Here is a 6,000-nt window from a genome sequence, read left to right as displayed (position 1 = left end):
AACAATGATTAAACATAGTGGATTTCAATACATTTTGTTTTTCTCCTTCTGACATTTAGGAAGTTAACATTTTTTAAAATAAATTTTAAGATTTTTAAGAGATTAATTTTAAATTATTCTTATTCTTTTTCTTATTATTAAAAGATTAAGGCTTTATTTATTTCTAGCCAAGAATTTAGTATCATAGATTAAAGGTGGTTACAAATTATTTGACCTTTTATTCATTGAAGGGTAGGGTCTCATCCCCACCTCTGGAATTTAAGTGAGCTTGGTGACTTTTTTGACCAGTGCAGTATGACAATGTGACCTTGTGTCTCTTTCCAAGTCTAGCTTTTAAGTAACTGATAGTTTTTAATTATAGCGTCCTGGAATCCTTATTCTGAGTGCAGCCACCTTCCATGTAAGAAGGCTGATTGTGCTAGGAGAATCATGCTATGAAGAAGTTTAGCTGGCCACATAGAGAGCCAGATGGATGTCTAGTTAACCCCTAGCTTTTCCAACCATGTCACACAGGCACCAGATATGTGGGTGAAGGAACCTTGAGAAAACCCCATCCCCAGCCACTCTCTAACTGCAGTCAAATGAGAGATCCCAAACAAGAACCACTTCAGCTGAACTCAGCCAACTCGCAGAACAATGTGAAATAAGTAATAGTTTTAAGCCATTAAGTTTTGGAGGTGATTAATATTCAGTACTAGATATTAGGAACACTTGATTATTGCTCAGGCTTATGGGATCTTATGAGTAATTGCATTTATTTTTATTTTTTTAAGAATTGATTTACTACAGAAAGAGAGAGAGAGAGAGAGAGAGAGAGAGAAGAAAGCTCCCCATGGAACAGAGAACCTGATGTGGGGCTTGATCTCAGGACTCTGGGATCACGACCTGAGTCAAAGGCAGATGCTCAACTAACTGAGCCACCCAGGTGCCCTGGGTAATGGTATTTAAAATAAAATGTGTCAGCATAGCCATGTGGACTCTCTTTTTACTAAAATAGTTTATTTCTATCTATGATAACTGGGACAAGAAGCAAGAAATAATAAGTAGTTGCTGGATGTGTAAGGATTGGACTGAGTTTGAAACTAATTATTGCAGTTACCTATTGGGCAAAGAAGTCCGGGAAGAAAAAGAGACAAATGTATTTGCAACTGTGGGTGACTTTGATGAGCCTGAGAATTCTTATAATCCCAGAGAGTGTATCTCTTAGGTGTTTTTTCATTATTCTCCAGAGAACGGTCTGCATTTCTCTGTGGGACCCTATACACCTGAGAAATTTTTGTTTTGTAAGATGAATCTTTATTCATTTCTCTATTGGAGACTGTTTGTATATTATCAGAATATGTGAAAACTCACCATTGCATGTTTGTATACTTTCCACCGTCCTATCTTTGAGTCCCTATCAGACCTGTGATCTACCTAGATCACTGACACTCAGTATCTTACTCCTTACTCTGTAAAATGAAGATAATGACTGTAATCAGTTTATAAGTCTTTATTGTGAAGAACAAATATAGAATTCCTGAAAGCCTCAGGGGAGTGTCTGGCAGATATTATTAGATGCTTGATGCCAATGGCATATTATTAATATTAATCTTAACATCACCATATAAATAATAACAATGGGAGTAAAAGGTAGCAGCAAGAAAGATTGTTTACAAAGAGATTAAGCTACAATTTCTCTATTTTTGAGCAAAGGCTCCAGTGGGATCCTAGTCTTTCCCCACTGCTATTTGCAATTGTCCTGAAGATTAAGAAAATACATGTTTTCTAGAGTAAGTAGTAAATATTTGGATGTCAGCATAAAATGTTCTCTGTAACTTTCTTTCTATTTTAAATAGAATAACTCTGTATTTTGGAAGAATATGTAGGGTGCAGTTTGGAGCAGGTAGTGGAGGACTGTATAGTTTTCAGATGATACTTAAGAATTTCTTGCCTAGGGATCCCTGGGTGGCGCAGCGGTTTGGCGCCTGCCTTTGGCCCGGGGCGCGATCCTGGAGACCCAGGATCGAATCCCACGTCGGGCTCCCGGTGCATGGAGCCTGCTTCTCCCTCTGCCTGTGTCTCTGCCTCTCTCTCTCTCTGTGACTATCATGAATAAATAAATAAAATCTTAAAAAAAAAAAAAAAAAAAAAAAAAAGAATTTCTTGCCTAAGTTTGAACTGAGTGAGGAACAGTACAGGCTGAATTGAAATAGCTTTCCCTTCCTGGAGTGGTAGAGATGAAAAAAGATGTAAAATTCTTCATGATCTGGAGGTTGGTTTAAAAAATAAATTATTTATTTATTTATTTGTTTGTTTATTTATTTATTTGTTTATTTATTTATTTATTTATTTTACCTTTCATACATTAACTCTCCCCATTGCTTGCCTTAGAGTCCTCATTTTCTGCCTTGGTTACATATATTTGTTGCACTGCTACATCTTTGGGAAGTTGTCCATCTCTTCCTCCTGCCATGGTCACTCACCACTTACCCTTTCTCTGACTAATATGCAATGTTTATTTTTTCTAATCTGGCAATAGAAATCACTCTGGGAAGTCTCCTCAGATGCACTAAAAAGTTAGATGTCTTTTTGCTTAGTGTTTGTGTTGCCCACCTGACTTTGCTCAATCTAAGTCCAGTCCTGCTCTACTGAAAAATGTAGTCTTTGTCTGTTTCTTCCAGTAGATAGTAAGATCCTTGAGGGAGCTTGTTTTCATTAGCATGTACCTTGCTTGGCATAGAAAGCAGGTACCCAGTAAGTATTTACTGAGTTAAGGAATAAAGAGATGCTAAAGTCAGAGGGTCAACTCTGTTGAGACCTGTCAGGAGAAAAAGAGCACACTGCTACAGAAATTATAACCTGTGGCTTTAGCCCCCTCTTCTTTAACTACCTTTTGGACCTAGTTGAGTTTTAGAACTTTTTTTTCCCTTCCCATTTACTTTAGCTTTTGTGTTTCCATATTTATCCAGTTTATATCACATATTACTAGTGGACCTGAGCTCCCTCTTTGTTAAGACATTGACCTGTTTTTATATTTTAACCCAAACATTGAATTGATTTTTTGCAGTAATAGTGGTGGTGATTGCCATTGCAAACATGGATGTCCCCTTAACACACATTAAGACCTTATCACACTCTATATAGTATTCCAAAAAGGAAGGTGAACTGTTTTCAAAGGTAATAAATAGCTTTAACAACAAAGGATGTAAACACCTCATGAAACAAAAAGTCTCTAGTCATATGAATGACTTGTGGCTAAACATTTCAACAGGATCAGCCTTTGTTTCTTTGATCTTTAGGTTTTTTACTTTTGAATGTCCACACCTGGCAAATGCAGTAAAATACACAGCATCTGGATTACAGAATGCAAATAACATCCATTCAGGCAAACTTTCAAGAAGAGCTGCCTTGGTATCTGCATCATGCATTAGAAATAAACTGATTTGGACTGCAGTAGGAATTTTATATAATTTTATGATTTTCAACTTTAACTTTTTGGGAGAATGGGCATATTATTCCTCTCTTGGGTACAGAATAGGACATTCTACTGTTCTTGGTTTCATTTTAATATGACAATATTAATCTAGTATTTTACTAAGAATGGCAAGTTTTGCTTCTTAAATGTACTCTCTTGCTTTGATTTAAAGAGACTTCTAAAATGCAGGAGAGAATCATTCATTGGCAAGATTCTTAAAAATTTCCTTTACATTATTTATTGTCCTAAAGTTATGGGTACCTTGGAAAAATGTAAAATTTGAAATAAGATTTTTTTTCCAATTGTACATCATCATGACTTCCTTTTATCAAAACTTTTATGTAAGTAGGGTTAGGAAAAGTGCAGGGGTTGGCAAAAATAGATGAAGTCAAATATTAATTATTGGATATAATTGAGTAATGTGCCTTGGGGGGAAAATGTTTCTGAGACAGGTTTTATGTTAAAGAGACAACCATGTGACTTAGTGCTCCAAGAAGACTTGTATATTATATTCTCTTTAAGTGGATTGTTAAACTTGCTTGTAGATATAATAAAAGTGATTCTAGGTTACTTAAGCAATTTATAATAATTTTAAGGTCTTTTTACTGAAAGCTGTTTGGTTATTATATATTTATATGTGGCTGATGCAATTGGGTTATGATTTTTAGTTTCTATTATAACCTGGCCATTGTTTATAGAAGGTATGCTAAGAGTATGTTATTTTAAAGTGTATAAAATTATACACAATTAATATCTATTCATTCAGACAGTGCTTTGGTTCTTTTAATTTTTTTCCTATCCCCATCCATCTAAATATCCAGATGTTTGGTGTTACATGTGATTGTATGAAAGCTCTGATCTGAAATCCTATGGCTTACTGGATTACCCTTTACCCACATGGTTTAAATTAATAATAAAAAAATGAACCAGGGCAATCTTGCAACAAAAGAACAAGACTTTATTGTATAACAGAATTGCAGATGTGGAAAGGTGCTCATAATAAAGACAGAATATTTCTGTTTCATAGAGCATCTGGAATGCCACAAGATCTCTAAGTTATCAGGAGCTAATGTTAGACAGCCTTGGTTTGCGATTAATTTAATATTCAGAGAAACTTTTTTAAAACTTTATGCCATTCATCATCATAATGTCATTTTTGCAATCCTAAAATGATTTACAAAGTCAACTCTCCCCCCTAATTTCTAAAACAATATTAAGACATCAAAAAGTTTCAGATACAAACTTCAAAGGGCAGCCAAATCAGAGATTTCTGGCTAAGACAGTTTAGATCATTTAATATCCTCTGGTTTCCCTAGGATTAAATTACAGCTTATAGAATTCTTGGAATCTAGCTAAGGAAGTATTATATAATACAGCATGGCAATTTTGGGGAGGCTGGCAAAGGACTGCACAGAAAAGGAGATGCCATCTTTTCAATTTATCAACCTTTCAAGAGTGCTTGTGAAATGTTAGAGGCTTGAGAAGTTATCCCAGTGTGAATGTGAAGCTCTAGTAACCAAAGAAATGTTTGTGTGTAAGTTCAGGATGATGTTCATGTGGGGACACTTTACTTTTTTCTTTGTCAAGCTGTCACGTTATTTAGTGAAGCTTGGGCTCAAGGAGTGAAATTATGAATCATGAATGAATATCTGAGATAGGAACTGATAACAGGAATTCATTTCTGGAACAGACACAAAGACAGTGCTTCCAGTCACTGGTTTTCTAGGGACAGCAGTGACTGCTAGTTGCTTGTCTAGTGCCATGATGTGGCATGTGAGAATCACGCCACACATCATTCTGGCTGTAGGAACAATCTGTATGTCACCACTGGATCTCTCTGAGGAAATTTAGCATTTTCTAAAAGAACTACATTCAGCTTGAAGTTGAACGGGTAAAGGAGAAGGTCTGTGAAACAAATGTTAGTGCTCTGACTAAACCAAAATATAAGTGATTGTTACAGGAAATGACCTGTTACAGAGGGACTTTCCCAAACACACAGATGCTGCCAGAAAGATGAGCATGTGTTGTATGTTGTGATGTGCATAAAAGCAAGCTCGGATCACCATCAGAATACTATATTTTTAAACAAGATTTGGGCGACCATGGACTACACTGTTGGTCTGAGAGTAGGTTTGTTTCTATGCCTTAAGTTGGCAACAAGTGTAATGAAGTTTTCATAATTGAGAGAGGGGAGCAACAACAGCTAAAAGAAATTAGAAAAAAAATTTATAGAAAAATTACTTTTCACAATTTTTAATTTGATTTAATGATATAAATATGTACTTGTGATTCCCAACTTCACTGTTTTGTGCGTGTGCACAAGAGCATCAGTACCCTTAAGCCACCAAAATATGATTTAGGTGTGAGATTTACTTAAACTTTTAATGTGTCTAAACCATAGTCTTAGGAAACCAGAATTCACTTTGTAGATATATTTCAATTTAGCATAACTAAATAGATCCAAGCCCTTATTAGTTCAAGCTGCATTTTATACTGTTCCTAACGTGTTGATCGTCCCAGTGTATTTTATTTGCACTTCATAT

This window comes from Canis lupus, chromosome 18 (genome assembly GCF_048164855.1).
Source record: "Canis lupus baileyi chromosome 18, mCanLup2.hap1, whole genome shotgun sequence".
In the NCBI taxonomy this organism is placed as follows: domain Eukaryota; kingdom Metazoa; phylum Chordata; class Mammalia; order Carnivora; family Canidae; genus Canis; species Canis lupus.
Note: the sequence above shows the minus strand (reverse complement) of the source record.